Here is an 18,629-nt window from a genome sequence, read left to right on the forward strand (position 1 = left end):
GCATTGTGAAAGTGCAGTGGTGCACAGACATAACTAGACAAAAATTAATCCAGGGTTTTACAACAACTGATTGAAGGTAACTGTAATGACAATAAAAGGACCGAGAAAATCTTCACATTGTTTTATATTTTAAAGGCTAAAGTCTGGACACTGGGGATTCGACACATAATTCTGAACAATAATACATTTAAGTAGTCAGAGCTGGATGACAAACAATCCATTCTGGGTCTACTGTGTTTATAAAGACAACAAACGAAAGGTCATGTGGATGAAGTAAGACGATATTGACCTCAGCTGTCAGGTTCACGGCTCTCTAAAACAAGAAAATATTTAAAACTTTCAAATGTAATCGTAACCTCTCTTTCCCATGAAGACTGCAGAGAATTTAAATGTCAAATGTAATTGAAATCTCTCTTTTCTCTAAATAAAAAGAGACGATTTGAAATGTCAAACATAACTAGAGGGAAGAACCGTTACAATATTTAACAATAACAACAGCTTGTAAAAAGCAATATCCTAGTTAACAGACAAGCTGGTGGTGCTGTACACATCCAGGTAATTAATGACAGTCACAGTCGATGAAGCAAAATGAAGAAAAACAATTAAGTAATGAATCATTAGTAAAAGGGGATCCTAAAACATAGGAGACATAGTTTGGAAGCCAAGAGCTAGTAGGATTAGAAAAGTGTTGATAGGTCAACAGCAGAAAACAATCAGTTTAATCAGGAATCCCTTCTGTGAAAACATGACTGAAGCGAATGAAGGTTCATTGGAGAATGATAAATCAAATACCTCTGCCAGAAAAAATAAACAAGTAGAGAAAAGCCGAATACTGACATGATCAGTTGTGATTTCCAAATCGTAACTCATTTAAATAAGTTTGAAAATAGGTAACTAACAATATGGGTGTTTATTAGTTTGGTGCAACTCATTTCGATTTTCATTGCAATTTGCAGAACTTTTATTGCATGGATGCAATAAACGTAGATTTTATCCAAACTACTAGAATTCAACAAACACGAAAATACACTGCGATTGAGAAACTCAGAGTTAATATGTTATAGAAAATGTGCGACGGTCACGAAGAAAAAATAAAAGAAAAAAGTATGACGGTCAATACTTTAAAAAAAGATCAATCCAGTAGATGACATCCTTCAAGCATGCTCCCGCCCAAGAGCATGGAATTATTCCTGGTCCTCAGCAGCACAAACCGGAAGTTAACTTGATTTTATTACAAAGAAATCTTCTATCGTCTCCATTTTCATCCTCCTTCACGATATGCGTCCTCTGTCTGGAGACGATCCAAAAATAACAAACCCTTTTATTAACATTTGATATGTCATCATTGAATTCAGTGTTAGTTTCATTTTCTCATTCAGTTAAAAGATGCATTAGACTTTTATTTGATAATCAATGATTCAAAGTAAAAGCTCATTGTATTTTTTTAAAACACAAATAAAAATATATCAACGATTATTTCAAACCACTTTTTAATCCAGTTTAACCGTAACAGGACATAGTTTTTATTTTTCATCTTCATCATCATCATCATTATCAACACAAGTAATTTACATGAAGCAAAGCCCTCTCTGGAGACTTATGCCAATGTGTTCTGAAGATGAAAAGATGCTTTGACCCTTCTTACAGTTGATATCAACCAAAGGATGTTGACTATGTGACACGCGGAGTCGATGGTGCGATGAACACCAAACGCCCCCAACTTCCTGCCATTTCTTTCCACAGTAGTTACCGCCCCTGTCCGCTCATCTAGAAGCGGCGACGTGATTGTGAACTCACCTCATCACATCGGACATTTCCCTTTAGTTTCATCGGACTATTTAAGACACCGACAGTGTTGCGGACAGTCGCCACCGAGCACGCACAGACTCTTAATGTCTCGGCCCCTATTCACTCCCGACAGGTTGAGTACCCACCATTTCTCTCCCTTAGCAATTTACTTTCATTTGCCCCTTTCCTTCCGTCAGAGGTCCTCTCTTGCATTTTCTTTTCTTAACTCTTCCGAGTTATGTCTGAGAATTCCTTCCTTTCGTTGCCAATCGTATTTTCTCCCAGTGAGGCTCGTTGAAGGGTTAGTCAAGCACATTGTTCAGGATGGAGCATGTGTTGATGTTATTGACTACTTTAGTTAGTCAACAAGTTAGTCAACAAGTTAGTCAACAAGTTAGTCAACAAGTTAGTCAACAAGTTAGTCAACAAGTTAGTCAACAAGTCATGTGTGCAGACATGCCAGGATTTCTCGTGTTCTTTAGTGCATGAGAAGACTACTTTGGCAACTTGTGTGCACGCGAGGACCTGTTGTACACGGAGCTGCACGGCGCAGGTTGTAGGCGATTCCATGGCAACCAAGGTCTAAAAAAGACAGCAGCTTTTGACATAGCCAAACACACAAGAAAGGAACAAGTATGAGACAAGTCAAACCCACATTAGAACTGCATCATGTCTTGTAAGAAATAATCACACATATCTCTTGAAAATTTAGTTTTTCAAAATTGAGTTTTATTGTAGGATATATTTAGGATATTTATATATTCTTCTGTGTGTTTTGTTTTCCTCCGTCTTTTGTGTTCTTTGCTTTCGTCTTCTGTTTTGTTTACTGGCTTTTCTCCACAATGTAGGGATGTTATTCACTCAGATATTGAGACGCGCATTGTCTACCGAGCTCAACCTGATCATCTAAAAACAGTTTGTACTGTGATATATGTAAGAATATTTTCTTTAAAGCTCCAGCCAAATTCAGAAAGCATTGTACATAATAAAATGGATATTTTTTCTTACAATCTATAAATTTCTATTGATTTCTATTTTCAGCTGTCTTAGCGTGGCTTGGAGCGGATAGATGGTTAGATATTTAAGGCGACGACCCTAATCCACTTGACCCTACTGGGGAGTAGGTACCTGATTCTATCAAAGCTTCAGATAGGTAAGACTGTGAAAGTAAGGAGATTGGCAGTGTCCTCAAATTTGGAGACCCCCGAAATAAGTAGCACCTCCCTCCTCTAATACCTGAGGTCAGCTAACGTCCTTCACCTTTCACCTTAGCATAGCTAGAGACATCTGTGTCAAGTCTCAGCCAAACGAAACTCAGACGCATTGCGACACTCATTATTTCTATAAAACATTCGCTCACAAAACAGTTATTGTAATTTGTCATTCGTTCATAAAACAGTCACTGTCATCTGTCATTCACTCAAGAACTAATTTCTTGAAACGATGAAATGTTTATGACCTAAGAACTTGAATCGTTTGCAAACAAGAGGACAAAACACGCCGGAGTAGGAATTGTTCCGATTCCATCTTCTTTCTTTGTTGGAGGCAAATAGATTAATAATCAATAGCGAACAGGACTTGACTACTCACTCCTGCAGCAGCGAGAGTTTGACATTTGCACGAGCCACTGTATGTAAAGAACACAATACTTAGATTGAACGAGGGCGCTAAGAGAAAGAGAGATGAAGAGAGAGAGAGAAGAGGGTGAGAAACAATTGAATAGAAAAAGAGAAGATATTCGTATCTATGTCATGTAAGTAAACATACAGGCAAGCACACAGATGCCATGCAAGCATCCCCAAGTGCATTGCAGGTCTGTGTCAGTAATGTATGTTTATACAGTCTTGAGACCATCGGCATCCCGGAATCATTTCTCTAAATTAGGAATAAGAGAGGCTGATCCCCAAGACGCCCACTTACCCTCTTGACCCCCTTCTGATCCCCTTCCTGACCCCTTCTGACCTCAAATAGGACAAGAGAAGAGATGGGCTAATTGTAAGGGGGAGGGGGTTATGGTGTGTATATGTGGCGATAAATGTGTGAATAATACATACATTACATATCAGGTAAAAAAGATAAAGGTCACACCCTAACCTTTTCAAGTCCTTGGGGAAGGAGGTGTTAGAGACATTATTTTTTTCGCTACCATCTTTACGTGAGGGCTTTCCTATTCCCCATACATATCACATGGAATATACATAATTACACATATATTATAAATATTCCACTCTCTCACTCTCCTTGTCTCTTCCACGCTTCTCATACATATTCACTGTTGTATCGACACAAAAAATTTAAATTACAAATCATAAATTATTTACAAAATAAAACATAATCAAATGCTTCTATCTTCATTATATTTTGATAAATAAAGAAAATGTCTTTCGACCTTTTTACATTTTTACTCCTTTCATATAAAGCGATTCAGCATTCACTCCCCTTTTTTTCATTCCTTCCCTTGTTTTTCTGTACGCAGCTTCACTAACTGTTGTTTAGAGATCCCGCTCCATTATTCTGTTAGTACGAGGCGGTGACACAAGGAGGGGTTTCCTGTCCTCCTGGTGGACGTAAGATTCACGTTAAGTGTCCTTAACGTCACTCTAGACAAACTTGCCTCCCTTTGACGTGACCGGCCGGTGTTTTCTCCCCTCACTCACAGCAGGGATCTCGCTGGTTCTGAAGCTGCTGGACTCGATTCTCACGAACATTTCATGCCTGCCTTGACTAGTTATTCCCGGTGTTAAATACTTATACATAAACATCCATTTCTCAGACCTGCTTACATACTTTGTTGTATAAACTTTGTTGTATGTTGACTCTTTCAACGTGTTTGTGCTGGCTGTCAACAGAAGGAGAGACAAATCCGTAATGGTGACACGATTTAAGGAAAGAAATAATACTGGCGAATCAGGGAAAACACAAAAAATAATTCAAAAATAATTAAAGAAAACAATTACAGAAAGAAATATAAGAAACAAAGGAAAAGAACAAAAAAGACAGAAAGAAAAAAAAATGTAAAAGAAAACGAACAAAAGAATTCTAAAGAAAGTAATTGTAAAGTAAAAAGTTAAAGAGAGAAAGAAAGAAGGAGACAAGGAGAACAGAAAAAACAGAATGACAGAATGAAAGTGTGCGTGGAAGAACTAAACCAAGTCAGATGAATATGTCAGGAATTCACGACAGCAATTAAATCCAGAGATTAACTAACTACATCATTATGGAATACGAACCCTGCAGCTACAAATTTCAACGAAACTTCAAACAAAAACAAGTTGAGATCATATCACCGGAAGCCAAAAGATGGAAAGAAGGAAGGTTGTGGTCTACATTGCAACTGCCAGTCTGACGATGAACTAACATCCCATCACTAGAGACCTGCCTTCAGCTGCTGGCTAATTACTGCTTCGTCTCATACCGCAGCCTGCGGGCTCTTCCCCGGTATGACTCATGATCTGTGGTCCTGTGAATGTCGCGTGCTTCCAATAAGTTAGCATCGCCCACGCGCTGTCTGCGGTGTGTATGTGCGTGTGTGGGTGTGTGTGCGCACTCACTCACTCACTCACTCACTCACTCACTCACTCACTCACTCACTCACTCACTCACTCACTCACTCACTCACTCACTCACTCACTCACTCACTCACTCACTCACTCACTCACTCACTCACTCAGTTTACACCAATCCCAGCAATACATTTCTCTTGTCTTTGTCTACAGCTTCATTACTTATTTATAAATTAATTTTTCCGCTGCTAATATTCCTGTGAGATCAATACCGCCGCCTACCTACTGTCAGCACACTTTTGTTCATATTGAGTTTTACAATTTTATTATTTATCTTTAATCACAGAAGTGCCTTGGGATTTCAGTGAGGATGGCGTCTGCAAATATGAAATTTCTGGCTTCCTGTAAACTATCTGTCATAATTGTTTGAGTTTCCGGAGCATAGTTGCCTCCCTTCGCTGGACTTTAATGCTGTTGGGGGACATGTCAGGGCAACGGGGTATATATATATATCACCTACAAAACCAGGGCAGCTGAGGATTGAAAAAAAGGTCTGCTACCCACAGATTTGGCCTCAAAGGCTCTCTCAGTAATTAGACAGGCAGCTCGATGACAAGAATCGTTATCACAGTCTTTTGTTTGCTTTTCTTTTCAGTTTGTCACTCACATTTCAAAAATTCAGAAGGTCGCAAAAATCTAAACTCGTTCACTTGTCTTCTACATTTTACAAGTGTTTATCAGCTGGAACAGAAAAAAATAAATAAAGACCTGAATAAAATATATGAAAATGACTATTTATGAATGAAAACATCATGAATTTAAAAACAACGTTGTTAAGAGAAAAAAAAAGAATTTTTTCAAGCTTAAGGAAGGAAAAGCGAAATGTGTCACATGACAGGAAGCAGTATCTCGAGTACCTTCGACACGTGACCTCTATTTTGCATCGGAAAAGATGGTGAAAATAGCATACAGGGACAGAAAGCGGAAAAGGAGAAGGTAAAGTTCGTCTGGCTGGGATGCAGACACAAAGATGAAGACAAAAGTGCTGATGCTCGACTAGACGACTGTATTATGGATACAGCGGAATAGACGAGCTGACTGTCGAGACTGGATCCGCCACGAGCTGCGAAAATGGTTTTACAAATGTTATGAAGCATTTTCAGACATCAGCAAGAATATTCAACAAAAAAGATGGATAGGAACTGTGCTGCATGTCTCCAGCAGACAAAAATGTGTTTGGGCAATGAGGAGACCGACGATGGAAGTAAAGTCCGAGAGGTGAGAAAAGTGTTCCTGTTGACTGGTCTTTCGCTCAGATTTCTAGCAAAGACAAAGTTCCAGATATTTTTATTATACGCCGACTTTCCCCAATCATACTAGATATGCAATACTGAAGGAAGGGCTTTCTAGTAATCTGAGTGCGTGCAAAGACATTGTCTGCGACCTTTGACCCGCACAAAGGAAGTATTGGATTAATGCAGTTTTACAGCATGACACATTCATTTCCTTTCGCTGTCAAAATGGAAACTAAAAAAACACAACTACCTACACAATAACTCATTCATCATCATCATCATCATCATCATCATCAGCAGCAGCAGCAGCAGCAGCAGCAGCAGCAGCAGCAGCAGCGGCAGCAAAGTCCAAAGAGTTGCATGTCTTTATTTCTTCTTAATTTTTTTCATTACCTCAATCTTGTCTTTCAAGTCACTGTGAATTTCTGGTTTAGATGATACGTTAAAGTACATTAAACATCAGCAACATCCGCCACCAGACACACCAACATTACTAATGATACCAACTTCACAAAAATTATTGAAGAAAACACATTCTGAGAGAGGAAACTACAAAGCAGCCATTACTGGGGATTCAGTTAAAGGAAAGCTTAATGTGTTAGGATGGACAGATCAAAGTGAAGCCCTGCTTTGAAATTTCAATATAACTTTATCTCTGTCGTTTATAAGATTTCTAAAACAAATTTGTGTCCTGAAACTCAATCTTGGTTCTTTTTTTCTTCAGCAAAATACCCTCACACGTGGGTCGGCAATGGAGTCAAGCATAAAAAGTGATCGATATGTATTTCTCCTTTCAAATCAAATAGATGAAAAAAAAGTCACATGGGGAGAAACTTGGAAAAGGAACTGAAACTGCTGGTGTACCAACGTCCTTCTGAGCTTCTTGATTTGTTAATGATCATCGCTGTACAACCACATTATTTTCTGTTACCAGAAGGTATGTCTACATTTGTATCAAATTAAATGATTTTGCATGGATAAGGAGGAGCTGTCATAGTTGTGAGATGTACAGCGTTTATATAAAATGTGTTTTAATGTAAGTATTGCATTGAAACTGTTTTATATTCATCTATTATTTATATATTAGTCCAATTTTCTTCACATTATAGTCAAAAGGATCAATGCAGCTTTTCACAGAAGGCAGGCCTGGAGTTAATGTGACTAGCCACTGGCACCTAGGGAATCACGTGACTAAATGCAAACACCAGTCTTTGTGCTGCTTCCTACTATGTCTTCCCTAAGGACTTTGGAAAAGTTCACGTGATGGTGCAAATAGAACTCTTTAGACATTGAAATAGCCTTGACTTTGGTGAGCAGGGCACGAGTAGAGTACCAAAGGATGCTGCACTATCCTGGAGGATTCGACTAGTGGCGCCCCCTTGTTGCGTCTTTCCATTCATCTATCTACTGTAAAGTTTCCTCCCATATGATTTTAATTACTTTTATATATATATTTACTGCATAGGTGTACGAGAGAAGTAAGTTTATTTTTCAATCCCACTTTTGAATCTTTAAATGTCCTCATGACAGCTTACTCCTGCTGGCTGCCCAATGAAATTCGAGGACATAAAATTTTTCGTTCATATAGCTGCTCATTTGACTTTTGTCTGTCTGTCTGTCTGTCCGTCCGTCCGTCCGTCCTTCCGTCCGTCTTGCTTTAAATTCATGCCTTTGAGTCCACAAGCGAAAAGTGTTTGTGGCAAAGAGGAAAGCTGACCTCCTGAAAGTATTATTATAAAATAGTGAAAAGTAAGGATTCTACGGTAGAGTTGACTCTCGTGTTCTACGTTCGCCTTCCCTAGAAAAGGCATCATAGTATTTCAAGATAATTAAATAAGAAATTTCTCAGTCGTTAGCAATAAGATCCATGGAAGATGATATCCAGCAGTGCTCAATAACATCAGCTCCAAATACACGGTGCTCATTAAAACAAAGAACACTGAAAACTACGAATGCATTGTAAGCAAGGACATGCAAACACCCTGAGGTGGAATCATCCCAAAGATTCCTTCATTTCCAACCGGAAATCGCACTCTCTGCTCCAACACTTATGACGTCAGAGACTCGATTTCATCAGCCCACACTCTTCAAGAACTTCCGACAATAAAAGAACGATTGCTCATCTTTTCCAACAAACATTGATATTGTTATTGTGTTTCTTAAAATCTTTGCCAAATGGAAATGTCTGCTTAACTCAGTATAATTAATTGTTCTTAATGGACCTAGAAAGAGGAGACAGAGAAAACTATTAGATTAAACAGGAGGACAGAGACACCTAGCGACTAAAAAAAAACTGAAACAAGAACAGACGAAAACGTAAATGGGGAGATGTAGGGTAAGAAATCTTCTCAAGTTAACTAATTTATTTCACAGAACCCTGAAGGGTTTTGCCACAGCTGATAAATAAAGATGGCTGGCGAGCAGAAGGAAGTACACTAACACCCTCCTCAACCACTCCAATGATGACGACAGCAAGATGAAGCTTGTGTTGTGAAGAAGCTCGTATGATCATTTATGAATTTCAAGTAATGTCTACTCAAGTTTTCGTCATTTCCGTACCAGCCCTGGAGAACTAACACCAACCTCGCACAATAAAAGCCTTTCCTTATTATCAGGCGCATTAATTCCTGTTTCCTGAGGCTACGCAGTCTCCATTATCTCCCTTGCAGAACTCGCTGAAGTATTGGCAAGCGGGGAATAGGAAAGAAATTAAACAGTGGCCCGAAGGTAGAGGGACAATGCTCCAATGGCCTGAAGGACAACTCTCGATGGCTGGTTCTCAATTCATTGCAATCGGTGTCTATCGGTGAATTATTCACAATCTCAAGAGGAACGGTAATTGAGAACAGCCTTCCCTGTCACGAATGTTTCACAGTTCATTATTTCATATTTATTATTTTTTTGCTCGACTTGCATTGGTACCAGATACAGACACACAGAGTAAAATTTGAATAGATATAAATGTAGAACCATTTGCAGTAGGCTAAGAACATATCAATGAAAACTGGCCTTGAGGGTTACGAAATAGAAAGCTTAAAATTTTTTGACATTAATTCAAACGATTAGTTCTTAGAAAATCGTGCAAATATTTAGGCGAGGTATGTGTCCAAGAACTTTTATAAATTTTAAAATATTATATTAACGAAAGCAAAAGAGCGAATGAAATAACTGTTTCCAAACAGGTTTCTTCTTGTATGTTGGACAAGGAACGCAATCGTCACTCTCTCTCTCTGTCCATCTTCTGTCTTAGACAATAGGATAGCCTATGAGAACAGAAAGAAGGAAAAAAAGACAGAGAAAGATAAATAAATGTAAAAAAAAAAATAAAACAGAAAAAGGATAAAATGAGCAGAATATTTATTTGTATAAAATATTATACAGCATTTATACCTATCTACTTATACACATACTATACACATACTATACACATACATATACAGACACATACACATTTACATACGATACATTTACTATACATGTATTATTCACGTATTATACATACCCAGAAACACACTGCTTCTATCTTTATACATAATAACATTCTGTTGTAGGAGTGATGCTTAAAATTCCAATTTAAAGTTTAAAAAATATGTTAATGTAAAACTCTTGAAGGAGGATGCGAAGAAGGTGTTAGCCTTAAAGGCTGTTTCTGTGCGTCCATCGGCTGAAGCCTAATTAACAAATGCCCAGCAGAGAAAAGAGATAATAATTTTGTCTGAATGGTAAATTCGTTTCCCATATGCATCACGAGGAGTCTGGGGCCTTCCTTCAGGGGGTCCAGTCTCACCGAAGTGGATCAGTGCCAGCATTCTCTCTGATGAAGAAATAAGAGGAGAAAATAGCCGGCGACTCTCCGCCGCAGTGCTTGTGAACTCGACTCGCGCGTTGCCCTCACCCCGCTCCCTTGATATGAGTGTTCAGTGGGCACAATGAACATGAGCCTGTAGCCATGGCAATTATTCCAAATGACCCTAAAACCTTTAGGCACCCCATTGGAGGCTGCAAGATACTTCCGATTTTTTTTTTTTTTTTTCAAATTGAAAAATGTGCAGTGCACTGCTTTTGTTAACAGAGTGAAGAAGGATGTGTGCTATCCAAACTCTTTATTTAATTATTTATAAGCTTTATCTCTCTCCCACACACACACACACACACACCTCTACACACATTCACAACAAACACAACCTCCCAACACACACTTTGCCCTCATTGACACTCGCCTCTCACACATATACGTACACACATTTTCACAGAAATAAAAGTACATGGCGGCACAAATACAAAAATGTTGAGATGTAGTAAAAAAAAAAACACACACACACACAAGGAAAAAACTGAGTGTGATCATTATATGATTTTATTTCCCCAAAAGAAAAGCAAAATCAACTAAATCAAAGACAATTTATAAAGGTGGTAGTTTGAGCTAAAATATCTTGAAAAGCTTTGAGGAGAATATTTTTTTTTGAATGAGCCTCCTACGTAACAATGGGTTTGTTGGTTTTTTTAAAATCTTTGTTCTTTTTGTTGTTCTGGTCTTTTGTAGTATCATGGAAAATAAAAATAAATGCACTGATTGAAAACTGCTCGTAATTGAAAACGCCTACCACTCACCAGAGATTTTCATAAATGAGAAAACCAAGAAGACAAGACGAATGGAACCGATTTCGGAAGTAATACTGGACTACTGACAGATGATCCATCAGGATTAAGATCCAAATAGAGTGGTCGTCCCTTCCCGTTCTCGCAGTAACACAAAGGAATCCACAGCGGATGTAGTCTACGTATTTCTTGAAACACGTTTTTATCAAATATAATGTACGAAGTTACTAAAAATAATTTTGTTACTCAAATGTTGGAAAAACATTTTTCGAACTCAGTAATCTTTCCGTTCTGCGTTTCTTGTTACGAATACATATTTAATAGCTGCCTAGAAACATATGAAGTCTTTCTTACACATTCGATGAACTGGAAATGAAGCAAATGGTCCTGGACGAACCAGGGGCCCGGTGCACTGACACTCGCTAAGTCTTAGCTAAATGGTTGACGAGAAGCAGTCTGCTAAAATATTCATAATCAGTTTAAGTGCCGAGGTTAGTCCTCTGGCTGATGACTAGCCACATGCTGTGCATCCGACCCCAGGTACGAACCACCTGTTTCATTCGATTTGTCGAACCGTGCGAAAGTCGAATGAAAAAAAGTCTTCAAAGAAGGATTCGACCGAGCATTCGTCATGATGGCTTGTAAACAACAGCTGCTGCGTGCTCACGTGACTGAAGATGAAAGTGAGGATGCTGCTTGGATTTTTATGCTTTAATATCTGACATTGTTGGAATTAGACAAGCGAGGAAGCCCTCCGAGGCCGTGGTTTATGAAGCAGAGGTAAGTTTACCTCGGAGCTAGCTGTACACTAAAACATGGAAGCTTGGCCCTGTGGTGTCAATAAAAACAAACACAGATAAACATGACTGAACCTCTCAAATTTTCCACCTTGAAATGGTCCACAACTATCGAGGTTTTCCAGGATGCTGATGGATGCTGGTCAAACTCTTTTACAACTGAACTTTTTGTTCATAACTGCGGCTCCAGGCCCTCTCAGTAGCATTCTCGGTATATTTGGTGATGGTAAAGTAGTTCTAGAAAATAGTATCACTATAAACTAAATGATGAAAAAAATTACTTAACACCAGTCATTGTAAAACTGTCATGTTCTGTTCGCCGAGTTATTGAGACTAAATATAGCGCAATTCTATTGTGAAGTATGTGGTTTTCTTACATTGCCTGTTGTTAAATGATACTACTTCCCCAAACCTTAGTGGTTTTAATTTTTGTAAATGGCGTACAAATATTATTTTCCTTTCGCGAGATGCAAACTTTGAACATTGCGTTTTCATCTCATGTTTTAAAAAGATGTCAGTGTGTACATATGTATATATCATGTAATGTTAGCTAATGGACGACACTTCTTTTGAATATTTCTAAGCTCAGCTTTTGGCTGATGGATGGTGGTTGAAATCCGTCAGAGTGGGATGTCAGATAACCAGTAAAACATTCTAGCTTTCGCAGTGCCCAGAAGTTTTTCTTCGTAAAATCCTACTGAAGTGCCTGGACAAGCGAGTTTCAGGCAACGGACGCCATGACAACGCACCGAGTAACACTTCAACGGCGGCGAGAAAATACATTTGAAAAGTAATTTTTCTTTCCGGACAGACCTAGTATTAAGCATGGCGCCTGAAGCTTAGTTTCATTTTTTGAATCCCGCCAATGCATAATGATTTTCTTTAATTGACGAGTCCATTTTCACCAGTTCTGGGGATGCGGAAAGGGAAGTCACTCCCAGGATTCTTGTAAACTATGGAGGAAGTGACGCTGGTGAACGTTCTTCACTCTCCTGTCATTCAGTCTGACGCTGATTGATTTTTGTGTTGAAGAACTCAGTCAGTAATAATGGGATCATTTCACTGGGTAATGAGATCATTTTGAGTAAAAAAATAATATAAACTATCATTAACAAGCTTGCATTCAAAATTCACATCGGATGGAGCTGTCCTGATTGGCTGAAATAAGTGACACTGTGATACTGGATCCAGGAAATTTTTACAGTAACTAAATAATAAAAGCTTTGAAATGTTTCATGCATGGGCAGATATATTTCTTTTCTTGATTAAATTCCGAAAATATATTTAATAGATGCTTCATATCGGTTCAAAATACCGGAATAATTTCTGAGAAATATTTTCAGTGGACCAAGAAAAAAAAAATATTTTAATGAGTAAAATTGTGTTCAGGACAAGACTATCTAAGCAAAATTTAAGATGTTGTTTTAGGCATGACAGTTTGAGTCATGTTAAAGTAATTAGAAATGGTTGATAAATAACAACAGTTGCTCCATGTGTTAAAGGTTATATAAAAAGAAACATTCACACCCAACATGTCTGCTAAGGGAAAAGAAAAATACGAAGTTCATTACAACATTACAGCATTCCGAAAATTTCTTTTAAAACATTATGTCTCTGGCATGATCAAAGAGTTCACCAATATAATAAATGAGACACAAGATGAAGATGGAAAGAAACTAAAAAGACATTATGAAAGAAAAACAAAAAACAAACGGAGAAACGAAAGTAAAGGACAAAAGAAAAAGGAAAATAATGAGAGTGATGGAGTAAATAAAACACTAGAAAAAAGATATAAACGGTTATTACTTAGTTCTATATCTATCACTTGCCTAGAGTCCTGTAGTGTCTGGAGGGAAAGGGTGAGGGGATGCTGACAGGTACCCGGTGATCTTACAGCGACAGACACCATCGATTGTGGTGTGGCGGACAGGAGGAGGTAATAAGGTTCACTCAGGCGTGAACTGCCCCTGAATGAAACCTCGATGCATGAAGCGTAAATAGACTTGTGATGACCCCGTGTCTCGGATATCAACCCCTGGAGCAGGCGGAGGAGTCTTTGTAACGTGCGCCGGCACATCTTCCCACAATTCCCTGCCCATCCGAGCCGTGGGTGGTAGGCAGGAGAGTTCCCCCAGAGCTCTAGTTAGTGATCTCCCTTTGTGGGTAGAGTCATGCCGTACATCAGGACTACAAGTAATTTTTCTTTTTTTTCCCCCCACCGACTTCTGAGCATGACATCCTTTAATTTTTTTTTAGATGGTGTTTAATGAAAATGCAGAACTTTAAATAAATCAACTGATGGTTGTTCGTTGTCAAAGCTCTAATAGCTTAGTAGGTAATGAGAGTTTCACAAGTTCTTACAGATTTTCCTTTGGTACTCAACTTCGTGTGTGTGTGTTCCATTCTTAGAGAAGGTCTGTCTACAAGTCTGTGCAAAATAAAACATCTGAGACTAGAGATAATGACTAGCTTGAGGGGTGAGAAGCTTTGTTTCGATGGACCTATACAAGTCTGGCAGAAAAAAGACCTGTCGGGAAAAAAGAAGCAACCAGATGAAATGTTTCACAGTATATGTCAGTGAATTTTTCATCTAGTCTTCACCATATTGTTGTTACCTTTATGTAAATGTAAAGATGTGTTTATAAATTTAATTTTTCCTATTTATTAAAGTGGCCGAACATTGCAGTTTCTGTCATGTAAATTTAACATTGAAATTTTTTCGAGAGCAAACTCCTAAAGATATAAAACTTACCTCCTTGGCAATAGTAAATCTTTATTCATTTATTTACACTTCAGCTTAAATTGTCTAATTTTAAACTAAGAAAGGTTCGAACCGCTAACCTTTACCTTCTAGTCAAAATTTGTAAATGTTTTGCTCAATTATACAGCCTAGCAAAATGTTTTTATCGTGATAGACCCTCTCCTTCTGGTGGACCATTGTTTCTCTTGGTTCTGTCATTTATCTTAAAAATTAAATTATTGCTGTGTATCAAAAATACAGATAAAAATATAAATAAATAATGACATATAAACACAATTAATCGTAATTGATATCAATTATCCTTGTGAACTAATTCAAGTGTAAAGACTACTATCTGTAAAAAAATGTATTTCCCAAGAATATAACAATACTTTATTCATCCTTGCGGAAATTAGACACCATAAGTATCGTGATATCTATAATGGACTCAGGCTAACGACAGCAATAGCAACAATAACAAATGTAGGAGCAACACCACCGGAGACAACAGCAACAATAAAAAGTGCTGACTTGGAGAAGCGGCCAGACGATGTGATGAGAAAATGGAGGAAGAGAGCTTGAACGAAATGGAATCGAAGGAATGGATGGTCAGATTTTCTCTGACAGGAGTGTGGTTCATATTCATCGTGGGTGTGATGAATAAGTGTGGTCTGTCTGGGCTCGTAGCCCACGTAAGGGAAGGATGAAAGGGTGGTCAAAGGACATCCCTGGTATCAGACTCCCGGAAGACACTCCAATCTCCATTGTTATCTCACAGACTTCTTTCACCACCTCACTCCTTCATCTTAGTGAGAAGATATGTACATGTTTGGTCTGAGTTTTTGCAGCCTCGAGCTGAGCCTGCATGATAACCAAACATTTATTTTGAAGAAGGCCTGCATGCGGCTATAAAAATAATCAGGTTCTAAAATGGGATTGACCAAAACTTCAGATTTATGTGGATATTCGAAAACTGGAGGAAGTGTGAATGTAAGAAATGGTGAATGCTGAAAAAACGGCAAAGATAGTTGTACGAGTGGTGGTAGAGGAGATGATGATGATGATGATGTGTCTTGCATAGACAATGGGACTATTTGTTTACTTAGGAAATAAATCACAGAAAACTCACTTATCCAGCAAAAACATTATCCTGTATCCACATTTATCCTAAGTAAACCCTGAGAAATGTTGAGAGGACTGTTTCGGGATAATCTCCAGCTACAAAAATAAACATCGGTGTAAAGTCACTTGTTCAGCTCACGATAGAGTGTCGGGGAAAAATAAAAGAATGGCCATAAAGATGGTTTGGGTTCTTTCTTGATTAGCAGAATTTACGAGCGATGAAGAGATCGCTGAGGGTCATCTGGATCATTCCTGCCATGCCAACAAGTCCTCTCATGTCTTGTGCTTCAGGCAAGTGAGTAAAAAAGGTTTTTGCCCTTTTGTGAGTTTGTTGGTTTCTTTTTATTGGTAGCTTTGTTTTTGTTTGGATTTTTGTTGTTGTTTTTTTTTTTTTTTTTGCTTTGTTTTGTTTTGTTTTGCTTTGTTTTGTTTTGTTTTGTTTTGTTTTGTTTTGTTTTGTTTTGTTTTGTTTTGTTTTGTTTTGTTTTGTTTTTGGCTGTACAGCATCTCTTCCGCTCTTTGATCTTCTCTGATGTAATGATTATGATATTTTTTTCTCTATTGCGGGTTTTGGTTTGTCAGAACTTGTGGATCCTCCAGTGTCCTCAAGAATAAAAGCCTCTTTTGGTAATGACAGTAAATTTTTATTAGGATGACAAAGCAAACGCCGTATGTAACCGTGTTTTAAAGAAATACAATCGTCCTATCGCAATGAGACTTTAACCACTAGTTCCACATTAAACCAGCTTTTGAAACATAATTTAACATGACTACTCTGTGTGTGTGTGTGTGTGTGTGTGTGTGTGTGTGTGTGTGTGTGTGTGTGTGTGTGTGTGTGTGTGTGTGTGTGTGTGTGTGTGTGTGTGTGTGTGTGTGTGAAAGCTTGCCTGTTGATAAATGCGTATGTCTATGACAGCAAGGATACACTTACCTTCTGTGTCTTAATCAAGAAAACCATTCCAGACCTCTCCCCCTTACTGTGTTACTGATGACAACTAGATAAGCTTTGGCAGACGTTCATTCTTTTGATGGATGATAAGAGGAGCCAGGGTCTTCTGTTCTGACGATAAGAAACATTTCAGTAAAGACATCTAAATAAATATCGGGAACAGATTTGATGTCAAGTATAAAAGCAATACAACTTGACTTGTCCCTCTTCTCTCATTGACTAGATATTATTATTATCATTCATTATTCATTACTATGAAAATTACTGAACTGATCCTTTGTATGACTGCTGGAATAATTACTGATTTGTTCATAGTATGCTCACGCAGATTATCACTGGTACAATTACTGAAATAATCCCTAGAAAGATCGCTGAAATGATCACTTGAATTACTGTGGTTCGTTTCCCATCAATGACCTAAGCACATAAAAACTCTCTCAATTTGTTTTTAACCAACATTCGATTTCTTCAGCTTCTTCTTTCTCCCCTGACTGCATTCATACTCCACAAAAACATGTTTGATAACAGTGGATTCTTCCTGGGCAGCGGGGAATATTAATACTGCCCTTCTTTTGCATATCATTAATTCACAAGAAGTCAGGGGATTCAGTTTGAATGTAGTTTTTGTAATACCCTGGCATTGTGCAGAATTTCAAGTCGATGTATGAATCACAGGAATTACCTTAGATTACCCTACATTTTCTCAAGTTCGACCGGCTGGAAGCTAAAGCTGTGGTCACACCTGACTTGAATAAAGTGATCGTCCGAACACTGTGGCCAATGTTTGTTTGAGTATGTTTGCATGTTGTGAGCACGTTTCAACTTTGTGTAAATATACAGAGCAATCTTTTGCATCAAAACTTTTATTTTGGGATATTAGCATGAGATCTCCATGATTTTTCTTTCTCTGGACCTGGACATTTTGGCAAGAAGCACGTAGCCAACGAATACTGGCTGTAAACGAATCATCTCATGCTCACCTGTTCCATCGTCTAACGGACCCTTAACTATATAAGGTTAAATTGGGGGAGGCAGTCCAAAACATTCACAGAGGAAATTATTCTGATTTGGTTTTTTAAGAAAAGCTCTTTTAAAACACCAGATGTTGTCCGTCCGTTTCTAAAAGCCAGCTTTACCACCAGGACTATGAGGGATTGCCACCGTCTCGCTTCATGGGCAACACTTGCCTCTCGTTTCTCATTTCATGCATTGCACTTGTCTACCTGAATAAAGAATATCTGATTGTCTACCTGAAGGAAAAATAGCTGATTGTCTACCTCAATGAAGAATAGCCAATTGTCTACCTCAATGAAGAATAGTCGACCAGCTAATCACCTTGTGATACTTTTTCAAGACCAAAATCAAAAACTCGTGTTAGACAACGATGTCCTGCTGTGGGTTTTAAAGACTATCGATCACTGACATGATCAGCCGCCCATGATTTCAATGTTCTTTAGATTCTTGACCTTTTTTGATGGATTGGGTTAACAGAGTATTTACTACAGCCACGAGAACCCCAACATGTGCGAGGGACGCCCGCCATTGATCCTGACATCAAGTGAGAGGATGGCAGGAGCAAAGCAGTCCCCTGCTCAATGCCGACTTTCTTGATAAAAATAATTAAAACACCGATTTAAAAAGTGAAAGATCGTGCATGGAAAAAATATATTGCAATCTGAAGGTAATTAGGAGGTGCGTTCATCTGTAAAAACTGTTCATAAAATTTCAACCAAAAAAAAAATCAAGATTTATGGGCGTTTGACGGCTGTACCGACCTGACCTCTCGTCCAAATGATTTAGCCTTTTACAATTTAAACCAAAAAAGTGATTTTCTTG

This window comes from Pomacea canaliculata, linkage group LG14 (genome assembly GCF_003073045.1).
Source record: "Pomacea canaliculata isolate SZHN2017 linkage group LG14, ASM307304v1, whole genome shotgun sequence".
Taxonomy (NCBI): Eukaryota; Metazoa; Mollusca; class Gastropoda; order Architaenioglossa; family Ampullariidae; genus Pomacea; species Pomacea canaliculata.